This window comes from Pleurodeles waltl, chromosome 6 (assembly GCF_031143425.1).
Source record: "Pleurodeles waltl isolate 20211129_DDA chromosome 6, aPleWal1.hap1.20221129, whole genome shotgun sequence".
Lineage (NCBI taxonomy): Eukaryota > Metazoa > Chordata > Amphibia > Caudata > Salamandridae > Pleurodeles > Pleurodeles waltl.
Window position 1 is genome coordinate 1,245,365,727 of NC_090445.1, and position 16,920 is coordinate 1,245,382,646.

The following is a 16,920-nucleotide window of genomic DNA, read 5'->3' on the forward strand; positions in this document are numbered from 1 at the left end:
CGGTATTCTGGCGGTTCCCTCCAGGCGGGCGGCTCCCGCCGCCCGCCGGGGTCAGAATGACCCCCAAAGTGTGCTTCCAGACTTGGTATTGTGGGGAATTTATTAGGTCGGACTGCAGTGTGATGTTCAGGGACATCATTGTAGATGAGGTGTTGTTAACACTCTTGTCTTCTTGTCTTCATTACTGACATAGATCATGTGTGCAACAATTCTGCATGACTTCCCTTCTTGGAAGTATACTCAGGAAGGGTGATTGATGCTGTGTTTAGTTGTGTTTGCTTAGATTAGACTGCATAATTTAATGTTTTAGTATTGCATGGTGCCCACATTTATCAGCCACCATTAGTTGACTTTGATTGCTGTTGATGGAGCATTATTCTGTCCGACACAGCATGATTGTGTGTGGTTTCTCCCTTCATCAGTTATTCTCCTCAGGATGGTCAGGCTATGATGCAATCCTGGCCACTGCATAGATGTATCAGACTACATGATGTCAGTACAGTTGTATTGACAAGCTACATGGTTGTCACACAGGCACTTTTGAGTTATCTACTGCACAGTTGATGTGTCAAATTACACAGAGACATATTAGGTGTGCAAGTGCTATTTATTGATAGGTGCTGTAGTGCAAAATGTACATTGTCCATGTTTGCTGAGTCCGTTCTAGTGCATTCTTACATGGTGATCCAACAGAAGGGGTGTGGATGATGCTCCTGACATGCTGGGGTGATGTTACAGACAGTGCAGAGGGACAGGATTTGCCAATTAGTAGGAGAGAGACATTCACTGGCAATGCTGACAAGTCATACAGTGGATAGCAGAACAGTCATTGAGTATAGTTGTAGTGAGACTGGCAATTGACAAAACGTAGGACCTTGGTCAAAGTAGGCCATGGTGCAGGGACTAGTGCTTCCGGGTACTATTCCGTGTGAATGTGATCTGTTCCATGTCTTCTTCTTCTGATGTGTGTGTTGCCTGCTTTGTCCTTGTTGTTGTTGGTCGTGAAGGGGCAACACACACCTCAGTGTTAGAAGATGTGGAGTCAGACATCCCGGTGGCTGCTCCCTGTGAAGGTCTTAAGGGCAGTACTGCAGCAAGGAGGGCCTGCTGGTTTTTGAGAATAGCAGCTACATCACGATGGTAGGCAGCCAGGTCGGCCCTGAGGGAGTCATGATTGCATTCGTGCATGCAGTGGAAAGTTTGGGGTGCGAGGTGTTGTGGCAACTCCCTTACTGCAGTGGTGAATTCCTTTATAGTTTCTTGTAGTCCTTGCAGTATGGATGTTAGGGCTTGCATAGCTGCTGCCTGATCTGCAGATGACATCATGCACGAGCGCACCCCCTCAAGGCTGGCTGCCATATTTTGCATCCCCACCCGCACCTCCTTGGCCAGCTCCCGCTGTACTCCAACTACAGTTCTTTCAAAGCTGGTGCCAGTGTCGTCAGAGTCCTCAGCTGTGTAGGAGCTGGCAGGTCTTGCAATTGGGGTGGTGGGTGGTTCTTCTGTGATGGCTGCTTGTTCTGTGCTCCTCCTTGTAACTGAAGGTGGGGTATGGAGGGTTTCAAGGACCTTTTGGGTGGTCTCCTGGGGAATGTTTATGAGCTCGTCATCCATGTCATCAGGGAAATCAGGGACAGGCATATCGGCAGGAGATCCATGTTCCTCTGCAATGAAACAGGGTACAATTAGTGTGTCTGTGTTGTGACAATTTTGACGTAACATGCCAGCCTTTTGATGAATTTACTTTGTGATCTTGTTTGGTATTGGTATCTGCTGTCCTTCATATGGGCATTGTTATAGGCCTATGGCCCACCTGTGTGTCACATCTATGATATTGAGTTATCAGACTTGTCTGCCTAATCGCCTCTAGGTGTTGCTTTGTACCAAATAGGGAATAGCCATCTTTTTGTCCTACTCATCCCTCCGTGTATATCTATTCTTATGGTGAGACCTTTCACTGGCTGTGGTTGTTCTGATTGCCCTGGCAGCACACTTGCCTCTCAGGACCTCCCCCAATTCCTGATTGTTCACATTGACTTAATTGTAATTGACATGTGGCATATCCTATGCATGGCAATGTTATGATGTGATATGGATGTAGACATTGTTAATGTGTCCTGCTGATGTTGGGTAATGTGTGTTTAATTGGATTGCCCTGTTTATCGTATCAATGTCCTATTTGGTCCTCTGACTGTGCAGGTGTATTTCAGTGACCAGTTGCATGTGTCCCCTCCTCAATGCTGTTGTCTGAGTAGTATGACATTTGTGATGTTGCCTGGTTAGCCAGGCACGTGAAGGACCCTGACAAATACAGCATGGGTGTGTCCTTAGTGCTGTGTCGCTCCTATTGCTATTTACTTTGGCTGATGTATGTGACAACTATGGGCATTGACATATGAGTGTACTGGGGCCTTTGTCTTGTTTCATGAGATTGTTGCAGATGTCATCCTCACCCCCTAATTTAGGTATGTATGTTCCATGGGGAGGTTACTGCCATTGGCTACTATAGCTGCACAGAGATCAGAGGTGGTAGTGTCAACTGTTGTTGCAGTTACATTGCAGTTGTTGTTTTGGCTAGTGGATTGCTGATAGGGCCCTAGTTAATGTAGGAGATAGTTTGGCTGACGAGTGCCAGGATGTAAGTTTGACGTAGTGGCCTTCCCTCCTGTCGAGGCTTTCCCTTAGCTCCATTGTTGTCATGACAGGATGCCCCCATGGGACTGTTGTTGGTGTTGTGTTATGTTGTGCCCCAGCTTCTGTATGTGCAGGGCATGCCCCCCTGCGGTGCCCCTTTACCCATGCCACTCCATGTATATGCTGACTTACATGCAATGTGTAGTAGGTATTTCCCCCCCTGCTTACAGTCAACATTATTGCATTATAATTCCCCATGCGACTTACCCTGCATGTGCGTTGTCTCGTGGTAGTCTGCACTGTCCTGTCCTTGAATCCCTGTGACGATCTCTTCAGGGATGACGGCTGCGACCATCTCCTCCATGTGGTCCAGGGCCTCCTGGTGTGCTGGACTCCCCCCTCCAGTCTGCAGTGCTGCCTTCCTGTTCCTGGCCATTTTTTCCTTTGTCCTACGTTTGCAGTCATGCCAGCGTTTCTTACACTCGGTGACTGTCCTGCGTACTTCAGCCACACTGTTGATCTTGTCAACAATTTGTTGCCATATGGCCTCTCTCCTACTGATTGGCAACTTAGAGGTGATAAACAGTTGGTGCTGCTGTTCCGTCACCTCTTTAACCAGGATTTCCTGCTCCTCTGCACTGAAGCGACACTTTCTTTTTTTTCTATATATGTCCTGGTTCTTGTATGGATCATCCTGGCTGGTTCCTGGTCTGCTTTCATCTTCCTGGGGTCTGTAGTGGCATCTGGGATCCATTTTGGCTCTCCTCTGCTGAAAGGGCAGTGTTTGCAGGTATTTTTGACGCTATTGCGTCAAAAAAAAACGGCGCTTTCCGGGTTGCGCTGTCGTAAATTGACCCACAGTCAATTACGTCGCGTTAACGTCGTTTTCCTTTACGACATGACGCCACGATGTGCGTAAAAAAAAATGACTCCCACCTGCTGATTGCGCCGCCGTGCGTCAAAGTATAAATTTGACGCCCGCACAGCGCATCGAAATAGGCGTTAGCCGGCGGTAAAAGTTTTGACGCAAAACTGCGGCGGCGCAGCTTTGCGTCAAAAAGTATAAATATGGCCCTTAGCGTCAGAATTACAAGACCCTAGCACCTCTTAGCACCATATTAGTGTCAATTTTTTTAATGCTAATGTGGTGTTAAGGAGGTAATTATCCTTTGCCATATTTACAAAGTGGTGCAATGCTAGCATTGCATAACTTTGAACCCCTTGCACCACAATATCCCTGCACCAGGGGGCATTCCCAAGCAGGGAGGCTACAAAAAATGGTGCAGTAAAATGTACAAGATTTCACTGCAACATTTGTTCTGTCATTTTGAATGGCTGCTTTGGGCAGGCGTTAATGTGACAAGCCCATAGTAGCCTTTGGGCTTCCCTAGTGCTTTGTCATAATTTATGGCACTAATCCAGTAAACCCCCACAATACTATCATAAATTATGACACTATTGTGGAAACAAGTGCCATGGTATGCCATATTTTAAATACAGCACAACCATGTTATCGTTAGGTGGGGCAGGGGCGGCATAAGAAAAGTGGTGCATCGGGACCGATGTGCCACTTTCTTGTATACCTGGCCCTTAGTGCCTGCAGCCCCCCCGAGCCACATGACTCGATGTAGCTGATAGTTGGGTTTTGTATATTCCTCCTCGACAGCCACACACAATAAAAAGCATAGGTGAGCCAGGATGAGCCATCAATGGCAGAATGAGAGGGCGAGCTGGGCACATCCCTACTTATACTTGAATAGGCTATATTTTCCTTCTACACAAAGGGCTGTATTTAGTTTGGAGCCAGGATAGGAAAGGCAGAAATCCTGTGGACTTCAAAGGGAAACGTCTAGATGCTTATCCCATTTTCCAGAGAAACTGCTCCAGGTATAAATATTGTACCTCAGATACCAACTCTTCAGTACACTCCTGGAACTGTGGATACTCGGCCAGGAAGTTGGACTGCTGTGCTGCTGAAAGGACTGCCACCCTGCTTGACTGCTGCTCTGAAGGACTATTGCCCTGCTGTGCTGACCTGCTGCCTTCTTGCCTGGGTGAGAAGGACTGGACCTTGACTGCCACTCTGCTGGATTGCAGCTTTGAAGGACTGCTGCCCTGTTGTGCTGACCTGCTGCCCTCTTGCCTAGGTGAGAAGGACTGGAGCTGCAACTGTTGAACCCAGAACCCCAAAGTGACTAAAAGGGCCAGTTGGCTTGCCTCTAGATTAGAAACTCATGGACAGAAAGTTCCAACAACCTTGAACCCAACACCTGGAATCTGCCATCTGTGAATCTACCTTGCCAAGTGGTGCAACCTCAGTCCCATGCCTATGAAAGTGGGGCTAAGCTGCTCGGCCAGCCTCTCTGATTCCAGCTGAACAAACGTATCTCCTCTGCCACGCAGTGCAATCCTGAGCATAACCAACACATTGCTGCTGCAAGAAGTGGTTCTGTCACTGAGACCCGCATCACATTGCAGTCTGCCACCTCATCGGAATCGCCACTGCTCAACGCATCCTCGGCTCAAGTCCTTGCATCCCTTGTCAACAGCAGTCTTGACGACAACGCCAGATTTTGCATCACAACCACGGAGCTCCCTGGAATCGGTGCTTCGCCCTGACTGCACAAAGCATCCTCTACACCAGACTTCGCATCACAAGCCCTAGTTGACAGGATCCTTGACAATGATGCCCTGCAGCTTCGCCACATCTCAGACTGACACACTGCTTTGACTGCCTGAAACATTTTTAACACAGACTCTCACCAAGCTCCTCAAAGGCCCAAAAAAGGGTTAAGGTACTTCGTTGAACATGCCTAACTGGGTCCTTGTAGCTGGCCCGCACTCCATCGCGGTCAGCCTGAACTTGTGACTTTGTCCTAGTCTGGCACAACCAGATATCCACAATTGGCACTTTGGGGGTTATTACAACTTTGGAGGAGGTGTTAATCCGTCCCAAAAGTGATGGTAAAGTGACAGATATACCACCAGCCGTATTACGAGTTCCATAGGATATAATGGACTCGTAATACGGCTGGTGGTATATCCGTCACTTTACCGTCACTTTTGGGACGGATTAACACCTCCTCCAAAGTTGTAATAACCCCCTTTATGTTTTTTATCACTGTTTTTACAAAATCTTTAAATCTGCATATCTCAGGCTCCAATGATTGTATTTTTGTCATTTTGGTCTTGCTTTGTTTATTAAAAATTATTAAATTTTTCTAATCTGGTGTGGGATCATACTGGGGGGTGTTTTCATCGTGTTACTGTTTGGAGTGTTGCACAAATCCTTTACTCACTGCCTCTAAGTTAAGCCTGACTGCTTTGTGCCAAGCTACCTGAGGGTTGAGCACAGGCTAATTTAGGGTTGGCTTATGACTCCAATCTGACCAGGATTGTGGTTCCTGCTTGAGTAGGATTCCATCCCCCTCAACCAGTAACCCAATTTCTTACAGCAGCGCTTCATCACAGTGGCTGCTCTGCCTTGCATCAAAGAGAGGGAGAAAATAGTGCACTACGATATGGTGTATTGTTTCTCTCAATGTGTGCTGATGCACTTTTGACAGCCATGTGCCAATGCACTCTTGTGTCATAGTGCAATATTGTGTGCAATCTCTCAAGTATACGTTTTGAACTGGAAAGCGTCACTTCATACAAAAACTATGCGTTAGGGCTTTTCCCTCCAGGTGTGTGCTGGCCAATGCAGCATACATGCAAAGCTTGAAAAATGAGGAGAATTTAAGCATTTTCCTCATTACACCTGCCTTGAAGAGCCTTTCAAGGAGATCACCTGTGGTGTCCCCAAGGGCTCATCCCTCAGCACCACGCTCTTCAATGCATATATCCTTTTTAAATAATTTTTTCAAGATGTAGCAATGACAAAACAAATCAAATGCTATAGCATAATTGATTCAAAATAGTTAATAATCATGCACCGAAGGCGGACTTCATTTTACCATGCTCGGGCCTGGGAGTAGCGTACCCCTAATTTCCAAACCCAGGCAATGGTTTGCTTCCTAATTTTTCCATATTCTGTTTAATTAAATAGTAGAGCCTGATCTTTTCGCATATACTGTTTCCCGGCAAAAAAAGATATTTATTTTTGATACCCTTTCAGACACTACTAGAGTTTTATCCCAATCTCCAGTTAGCTAAAATCAGGCACCTAGCCACGAAACCAGCAATGAAAACCAGTTGCCGCTGCCCCCGGTCAACTCAGGCTGTGATCTCGTGAAACCAAAAAATTCAATATGTGCATCTGGGGAGAGGCAAAGTTACAGTCTTAGGCCCAATTCCCGAAAAATCCCTTTCCCAAAGTTGTCCAGAATTGGCCATGTGAATATAATATGAAGCCAATCCTCATGGGGCTGATGACATATAAAGCAACACAGGGAAACCCCTGGATGCATTCTATGGAGTTTTGCTGGGGTATAATATAGCAGCCACTTACTAAAAAGAGCCATCCTCCAGAGATTCGCTGCTCTAACCACCTTATGATTAATTTGGTTATAAGATTGCCACTGCTTTGCATCCAAGGTAATCCCGTAGATTTACCAATATACTACAGATGTCTTGGAATGGGAGTCCTGTTTTCTCAACGCTCAAAACCCTATGCCAGCTCCCTATTCTGTGTAGAGATAAAATAGGCCTGCCCCAGTTTTGCAGCTATCATCCCGGTCGTCTCTCTCCTTATATCTTAAGTAAATATGCTTGATCTGAGCATAGCTGAAGAAGAGGGAAGCATTCATATAGGATTTAAACTCACACACCACTGCCATTGAAATATTTGTCCCATATAATAGAAATCTTGTAACCTATGGAATCCCAGGCCAGACCAGTGAATGCATGAATGCGTGCTTAATTGCAAATTCAATGGGGTGCAGTCTGATATCTTCAACCGAGGGTGGAAGCCCGGAATCCCATAGCCTTCACAAATCTTCTGGAACTGCCATAGAATAATACAAGGTCATTTGTACCTCGATATTTTGGGTAGGCTTGGGATTTTCAAAAAAGAAAAGAAGTCAATCCCAGATTCTTTAAGTAGAAGTTTAGGGGAAAAAATAGCTTCTTCGGAGAACGAGTAAGAGGATTGAACTAGCCAGTTCCTGGTAAAAATCACTCAAATTGGGTAAAGCTAACCCTCCTTCTTCTGGGTGCAACTGTAAGACTTGCATTCTGAGCATGGGGTTTTTCCTTGCCAGAGAAGCCGCCTGAATTCGCTATTGATTGTCTAAAAAAAAAATTGTAGAATCTTTATCACAAAGTTAGCAAATAGAAACATGAATGGACATTTTAATTAATACCACCCGTCCCATAATTAAGGGAAGCAGATTTTGCTATTGATTTAGGAGGTGACACATTTTTGCAAGGTGGTCTTAACATTCAGGGCATATAACTCTTCCAAATTTGATGAGACCCGGATCCCTAGATATCTTATAGGTTCTATTGAAGAGTATTGGGCCTGTCTGGATACTCGTAGAGCCTCCTGGGCGCAATTGATCAGTATGGCCTCTGATTTCGAGGGGTTAATCACATAGGGGGTCATTCTGACCCTGGCGGTCGGTGATAAAGCGGCGGCCAACCCGCCAACAGGCCGGCGGACAAAAAAATGGAATTCTGACCCTGGCGGGAACCGCCAACACAGCCCGCCGCATTAACACTCCGACCGCCACGGCGGAACAAACAAACAGCGCGGCGGTCACCGCCAACAGCCAGGCAGCAGACAATGTACCGCCCACCCTATCACGACCCACCAATCCGCCACCTTTTCCGGGGCGGGAGCCCCGCCGATAAAAACACGGCGGAAACAGACATTTCCAATGGAAAACGCTCACCTCGAGACACTCCACGCGGAATCCGGACAGCATGGAACCCGAATTGAACATCATACCTGCTCTCGTCTACCTGCTCATCTACCACGAGTACGAACTCCGGAGCAGACGTCAACGGTGAGTACTGCACCTACGACACACGGGAGGGGGGAGGAAGAAAGGTTATGGGCATACACATATGCGACCCCCCCAATATGTACACACAAATGCAGAGCAGGAAGTCACAGTGACACCACACAAAGACCCTTCAAAAATACAATGACACAACCAAATTTGGAATAAATTTTCATGTACAAAAAAAGCACCTGGTAATAATTGAGCAACCGTGAAAAATATTTACAAAAACCAAAAAGATATACACATCAGTGTATCACTGAAGTAACAAGTCCTGCACATCCTACGAATCTAACATGTCCGTGGGCCAAGGTTCTGCGAAACAAGGGCAAAGCCCACACACGAGACCTGAGTCCTTTGGAGAGAACACTGCAGGGGCATCTGATGTCAAAACTACAGGCACCTCAGGGGGAAGGGAAGGGGGGGCCACCACAGCCACATGAGTCCACGACGCCAGATCCACGAGGAGCCACCATGCCCACTGTACCATCCTGGGGAGTGCAAAGCCACAGTCTCTCAATGTCTCTACAGTGGGTGGGTTGCCCACTGTACCATCCTGGGGAGTGCAAAGCCACAGTCTCTCAATGTCTCTACAGTGGGTGGGTTGCCCACTGTACCATCCTGGGGAGTGCAAAGCCACAGTCTCTCAATGTCTCTACAGTGGGTGGATTGCCCACTGGACCATCCTGGGGAGTGCAAAGCCACAGTCTCTCAAGTCTCTACAGTGGGTGGATTGCCCACTGTGCCATCCTGGGGAGTGCAAAGCCACAGTCTCTCAAGTCTCTACAGTGGGTGGATTGCCCACTGTGCCATCCTGGGGAGTGCAAAGCCACAGTCTCTCAGGTGGATTACAGAGTCCACTGGTCAAGGAGGAGGCATGGTGGGCACAGTGAACCATAAACAGTGCCTGAGACGGCGGGACCCAGCGCAGCGGTGCATGACATGGCGATGTCCAGCGGAGCGGTGCTTGACAGGAAGGGTCCAGCGGAGCGGTGCTTGACAGGAAGGGCCCAGCGGAGCGGTGCTTGACAGGAAGGGCCCAGCGGAGCGGTGCTTGACAGGAAGGGCCCAGCGGAGCGGTGCTTGACTGGAAGGGCCCAGCGGAGCGGTGCTTGAGACGGCGGGGCCCTGTTCAGCGGTACCTGTCTTCACGGCGGGGCCCTGTTCAGCGGTACCTGTCTTCACGGCGGGGCCCTGTTCAGCGGTGCTCTTCTGCACGGCGGGGCCCTGTTCAGCGGTACCTGTCTTCACGGCAGGGCCCAGCGGAGCGGTGCTTGAGACGGCGGGGCCCTGTTCAGCGGTACCTGTCTTCACGGCGGGGCCCTGTTCAGCGGTACCTGTCTTCACGGCGGGGCCCTGTTCAGCGGTGCTCTTCTGCACGGCGGGGCCCTGTTCAGCGGTACCTGTCTTCACGGCGGGGCCCTGTTCAGCGATACCTGTCTTCACGGCGGGGCCCTGTTCAGCGGTGCTCTTCTGCACGGCGGGGCCCTGTTCAGCGGTACCTGTCTTCACGGCGGGGCCCTGTTCAGCGGTACCTGTCTTCACGCCGGGGCCCTGTTCAGCGGTACCTGTCTTCACGGCGGGGCCCTGTTCAGCGGTACCTGTCTTCACGGCGGGGCCCTGTTCAGCGGTGCTCTTTTGCACGGCGGGGCCCTGTTCAGCGGTACCTGTCTTCACGGTGGGGCTCTGTTCAGCGGTACCTGTCTTCACGGCGGGGCCCTGTTCAGCGGTGCTCTTCTGCACGGCGGGGCCCTGTTCAGCGGTACCTGTCTTCACGGCGGGACCCTGTTCAGCGGTACCTGTCTTCACGGCGGGGCCCTGTTCAGCGGTGCTCTTCTGCACGGCGGGGCCCTGTTCAGCGGTACCTGTCTTCACGGCGGGGCCCTGTTCAGCGGTACCTGTCTTCACGACGGGGCCCTGTTCAGCGTTACCTGTCTTCACGGCGGGGCCCTGTTTAGCGGTACCTGTCTTCACGGCGGGGCCCTGTTCAGCGGTGCTCTTCTGCACGGCGGGGCCCTGTTCAGCGGTACCTGTCTTCACGGCGGGGCCCTGTTCAGCGGTACCTGTCTTCACGGCGGGGCCCTGTTCAGCGGTGCTCTTCTGCACGGCGGGGCCCTGTTCAGCGGTACCTGTCTTCACGGCGGGGCCCTGTTCAGCGGTACCTGTCTTCACGGCGGGGCCCTGTTCAGCGGTACCTGTCTTCACGGCGGGGCCCTGTTCAGCGGTACCTGTCTTCACGGCGGGGCCCAGTTCAGCGATGCTCTTCTGCACGGCGGGGCCCTGTTCAGCGGTACCTGTCTTCACAGCGGGGCCCTGTTCAGCGGTGCTCTTGCAGTATGTCAAGGGAGTCATACCTGGCCTGGACACCCTGCTCAGTCGCCCTCCGACCGTGCTGTGTCAGGCCCCTTCGGGGAGTGAGTCCTGGGCCCTTTGGTGTCGTCCCTTGCAGCCGGGATGGGGCTTGTGGGGCCCTCCTGCTCCGCGCTCCTGGTGGTTGTCCTCTCCGCCCTGCTGTCCTTCCGCTCCTTAGATGGGGCTCTCGGGCCCTTGCCTCCCCTGGCTGCTGTGGCCGGTGAAGTGGCCGGAGTCACCTCCTTGGGGGCAGCCGTCTCTGTCCGCTCACGGCGGCCCTTCAATTTCCGGGTCCTCTTGCCTGGGGGGGGCTGGCTGTCCCCTTGCTGCTCACCGAAGTGTTACTGCCGCCAAAGGGTGGACTCCACATGCCATGCACCACTTGCACTGTAGAAGTTGGGCTGGTGGTGGCTGAGGTGCCCTTGGGACTTTTCCCAGTTGGAGGGGGTGGGTCGGGGGAGGGAAAGAGGTCAAAACTGGAGAGGTAATTTTTCTTGGGACCAAGGTAAGGGGTAGGTGTAGTGGTGAGAGAAGTGGAGGAAGAGGATGTGGTTGTATGAGAGCCAGGTGTGCTGTCCTTGGGTGCAGGTGACTGGGACGTAGGCTGTGGTGAGGTGGTTGGCTGTTGTTTGGGTGTCTGCCTGCGTTTATGTGTCTTGGAAGAGGGGGTGACAGACACAGTGGGAGAGGACACAGGGGACGTGTAAATGCCAGTGGGGGTGGTGACTGCAGGTGTGCGGACTGTAGTGGAGGGTTTGCTGGTGGTGGAAGAACTGGCTGATGTTGGGGTGCATGCAGGTGTGAGTGTAGACGTCACAGGGAGGGAGGAGGGAGACGAGGAGGATGGGGACACAGAGGTGGTAGTGACTGTTGATATGTCTGCATTTGTGTGTTGCTTGGGTGAATGCTTGTGTTTTCTGTGGTGCTTATGTTTGGATGAGCTGGCCTTGGGTGTTGAGGTGTGTGCAGGCTGGTCTGATGGTGTGGATGGGATAGGTTGAGGTACAGGAGACAGAGAAAGGGTGGAGGCAGATAGAAGAGGGAGACTGGAGACAGGGACAATGGCTGCCGTCAGTGCTGAGGCCAGAGCAGTGAACGCTCGTTGATGGGCAGCCTGACCCGAATGAATGCCCTCCAGGTAGGCATTGCTCCGATGCACCTCCCTTTCCACCCCCTGGATGGCATTCAGAAGGGTAGTCTGCCCAACAATGACCGTCCTCACCAGGTCAATGAGCTCCGCACTGAGGGCAGCAGGGGTAACAGAGGCAGGGGCTGAGGTGCCTGGGGCGAAGGAGACGCGCGCCTTCCTGGCCGAGCGGCCACGGAGCGAAGACTGAGGGGCTGCTGGGAGGGCGGTGCTGGTGCGCTGGGTGGCGGCTGTACCTGTTGTTGCGGGGGGCACAGATGGTGCCGCCACCGCTAGGGAGCTCCCAAACGAGGACGTGTCCGTGTCGCTGGTGTCTCCACCGGCCCCCGTTGTGGTGCTCCCCTCGCCCTCCAGATCACTGGTGCCCTCGGTGTCTGTGTCAGTGCCCACCGGGGCCTGGTGACCTGCAGCTCCCTCCTGCTCCGACGCCAAATCTCCTCCACCTGATGATGCTAAAACACAAGAAGACAAAGATTTAGGGTGGGGGGAGAAATGAAACAAAGTTGAGTGCATGCCTTAGCAATACCCTTTGCGGAGAGGATAGACACAGGTGCCTCGTGCACTAAGTCGCGAACTTGGCGTACACTACTCAGTACTTCTGACTAGGCAAACAGGTCTAGGGACAACACATGCGCACATGTGTGATGCTGGAGCATGGGTAGCTGCACTTGGCACCCTACAGAGGTGGGGGGCGGGGGCACAGGGCCATGCCTAAGGGAGCGGACTACACTACAGAGAGCGCCCTGGCCTAATGTCACCCACAGCCCTCCTCCCCCACCCAGACGCCTCCAATGCGCATACAGATAGGAGAATGTGCGGATACTCACCCCCTTGTGTCTGCTGTGCTGTCCTCAAGCGCCCATCCAAATTAGGGTAGGCCACCGCCAGGATCCGGGACATCAGGGGGGTCATGGTGCGACTGGCACCCCTCCTAGGTCGGGAGGCCATCCCCAGCAGTGTTTCTGCGGTCTTCCTCGTTCCGCGGCAGATGTCCTCCCACCTCTTGCGGCAGTGGGTGCCCCGTCTGTTGTGGACCCCCAAGTTCCGGACTTCCTCGGCGATGGCACGCCAAATATCGATTTTCTGGTGGGCGCTCACCTGTTTGACATGTACAGGGTGGGAAAGAGAAACCGTCACATATCTGCATGTTTGGAGTACATGCCCCCCCCTCCCCAACCTTGTCATGGTTCCCATTCTCTCATCTGTCGTGCGTTGCACTCCTCATTCCCTCCACACCCCACCAACTTACATCCCCCCCCTCCACACAGGCATAACCCATTCAATGTGCACTGAGTGTACTCACCTGTTGGTCTGGAGGACCGTAGAGTAGCGCATACTGGGGGAGGACCCCGTCCACGAGCTTCTCCAACTCTTCTGAACTGAAGGCGGGGGCCCTTTCACCAGTAGCAGCAGCCATTGTCACTTCCAGACCGAGTTCACAGCAGCACTTGCAGTATAGGTCCTCTCCTGTGGATGATCAGGTCTCGAATGATTGAGCAGATAGAAAATGGCGGTCACGCCCGCGGCGGTGCGTACCGCGGCGGTGCGTCCCGCGACCGCCGGCGCACATCGTCATTGGCTCCTGAAACCCATAGGCTTCAATGGTAACCAATGCGTCTTCGCACAGCGGTCTTCGCCCGCCTACCGCCACGGTGTGCCCCGCCAGCACAGTGACCTCACATCCCATTGTCCCACTTCACAGGTCAGGCATCGGCCATTTCAAGGGCCCACATGGCTTAATTTCTAATGCGTCACACAGGCCTAGGCCTTGCAATGGCACACATACAAACATATCAAACCATACATTTACCTGTACTGTGCAAGCTGTGTTGTACGTACCTGTGAGTGGATTGACTCTGTACTCCATATTCTCCTTCCTAGGCACCGTCCGCTGGGACTAGCAATGAGAAGGAGGAATCCTCGCGTGTACCGGCCGCTGGTGGACCTGTCACAATGGAAGAACGCAACATAATACTACGATACCGACTTGACCGAGCCTCCATCCATGAACTGTGTGCCCAGCTGGAGCCAGCCCTGATGTCCCCCATCCGCCAACCCACAGGAATTCCCCCTCTAGTGCAGGTTCTGTCTGTCCTCCATTTCTTTGCAACTGGCTCATTCCAGACAACAGTGGCCATGTCATCTGGGATGTCTCAGGCTATGTTTTCCAAGATCTTATCCAGAGTGTTGTCTGCCCTGATGAAACTCATGCGGAGCTACATCATTTTCCCAGAGGAGGGTGATTTGCCTACAGTGAAAGCTGATTTCTATGCCCTTGGACACATCCCCAACATCATTGGTGCAATTGATGGGACCCATGTGGCTTTAGTCCCCCCAAATGACGATGAACAGGTGTACAGGAACAGGAAGAATTACCATTCAATGAATATCCAGGTGGTCTGTTTGGCTGACCAGTACATCTCCCATGTAAATGCCAAGTTCCCAGGGTCAGTGCATGACGCGTATGTTATGCGAAATAGCAGCATTCCCTTTGTGATGGAACAGCTACAGAGACAGCGTGTGTGGCTAATAGGTGACTCTGGTTACCCCAACCTGCCGTGGCTATTGACCCCAGTGAGGAATCCCAGGACCAGGGCAGAGGAACGGTACAATGAGGCCCATGGGCGTACTAGGAGGGTGATTGAGCGAACCTTTGGGCTCCTGAAGGCCAGGTTTAGGTGCCTGCATATGACAGGTGGATCCCTAATGTACTCACCAAAGAAGGTGTGCCATATCATCGTGGCGTGCTGTATGCTCCACAACCTGGCTTTGCGACGTCAGGTGCCTTTCCTGCAGGAGGATGGTCCAGATGGTGGTGTTGTAGAAGCCGTGGAGCCTGTGGAGAGTGAAGAGGAGAAAGACTCTGAGGACGACACAGACAATAGGGACAGAGTGATACAACAGTATTTCCAGTAACACACAGGTAAAAATCACCCACGCCATTTCACAATTGCTTATAGCCTCCTGCATCTCTACTTTCTGTAGTTCCCCACAGATGTTTTTCATTAATTTTTGCCTTTCCCTTCCCTTCTCAGTGCTGTCTGACTCAGTACCTGACTTCTGCTTGGTTCGCCCATGAAATACAGCGTATTGACATTGGTATGTTGTCATGACTAATTGACAGAACAGAAATTGAACAGTAATATGTAATACATTTGTTAATAATACAGCATGACTCAAAACAGATTTGTGTGCAAAATGTGATTTATTTACAGTGCTAGATATCAGTACATGTGATTCTAAGGGTGATGGGTGGGGGTGGAGGAATATCCATGGCAAAGTCCAGTTCTCAGTCTCACAGGTGCATTGTCCTTTTGCCTGTGGAAGGATGGAGCATAGGCAGTTCATGGTTGGACAGGGTGGCAATGTGGGACAGTGGGAAGACTTGAGGGGGTATGTCCTGCTGGCGGGGGTCTTGACATCCTACTCTGTCTTTTTCTTTGGTCTCAGGCTCCTCTTACGGGGTGGTTGTTCTTCAGCAGGAGGTGGGGTTCTGGGGGGCTGTCGAGGTGTTGGGACCTCCTGTCCACTAGCGCCGGCGGAGGTGGTAGGCTGTTCCTGGTCCGGGCTAGTGACAGGGGCCCTGTGTGGTGCACCATGGTCCCGCAACGCGTCCTCTATCCTGTGGAGGGCCAGGACGATGGTCCCCATTGCGGTCCCGATGATTCTCAGCTCCTCCCTGAACCCCATGTAGCGTTCCTCCTGCTGTGCCTGGATCTCAGTGAACCTGGCCAGTACCGTCGCCATCGTTTCTTGGGAGTGGTGGTATGCCCCCATGAGGGTGGTGAGGGCCTCTTGGAGAGTGGGTTCCCTGGGCCTCTCCTCCCCCCCCTGTCGCACAGCAGCCCTCCGAGCTGCCCGGTTTCCCCCGGCCTCCGTCCCCTGGACGGTGTGCCCGCTACCACTGCCCCCAGGTCCCTGTTGTTGTTGGGGTGTTGGGTTAGCCTGGGTGCCCTGTAGTGGCAGACACACCGCTGATTGAGCTGTCCTAGAGACAGAGGCATGGGCCCGCTGGGTGGGAGCTGTGCTGGTGTTGGCAGAGGGGGTCGGGTCTGGTGTGGCCTGTGGCTGCCTGAGGGGAACCGACTGCCCAGAGGTCCCCGATGGTCCGGGCTGGTCATCAGGTTCACTGTCGACAGAGCTGCTATCCTCAGTGTGGGCCTGTTCCGGTGGTGGGATGGACACTTCTGGACCCTCCTGGCTGGTGTGTTGTCGTTCGGGTCCTGCATGGGGTAAGAGAGTTTGGTTATTGTTTCTGTGTGTGCAATAGCGTGCGTGTTATGGGTGCCCTTGTCCCCCAGTGCAGGCATTCCCTTGAGGGAGGTGTTGTGAGGGTAGTTAGTTTAGTGCAGTGGTCATGCTTAGGTGATGGGTGCCCATGATTTGTGTTGGCATGCAGGAGTTGGTGTTGGGATGGGTGGGTTGTGCTGGTGAGACATTGTCAGGGAGGATGTGTGCTGGGAGGTTGGGGGTGAGGGTGGGGGTGTGGGTTGGCATGCTGGTGGGGTGGGGGGGATATAGTAGTTGAGATTGGACTTACCAGAGTCCATTCCTCCGGCTACTCCTGCGAGGCCCTGAGGATGCAGGATGTTCAAGACGTCTTGCTCCCACGATGTGAATTCGGGAGGGGTGGGTGGGGGTCCGCCGCCAGTCTTCTGGACCGCGATGTTGTGCCTGGAGACCATCGACCGGACCTTCCCCCGTAGGTCGTTCCATCTTTTGCGGATGTCCTCCCTATTCCTGGGATGCTGTCCCACCGCGTTGACCCTGTCCACGATCCGCTGCCATAGCTCCGCCTTCCTAGCTATACTGGTGTGCTGCACCTGCGAGCCGAAGAGCTGG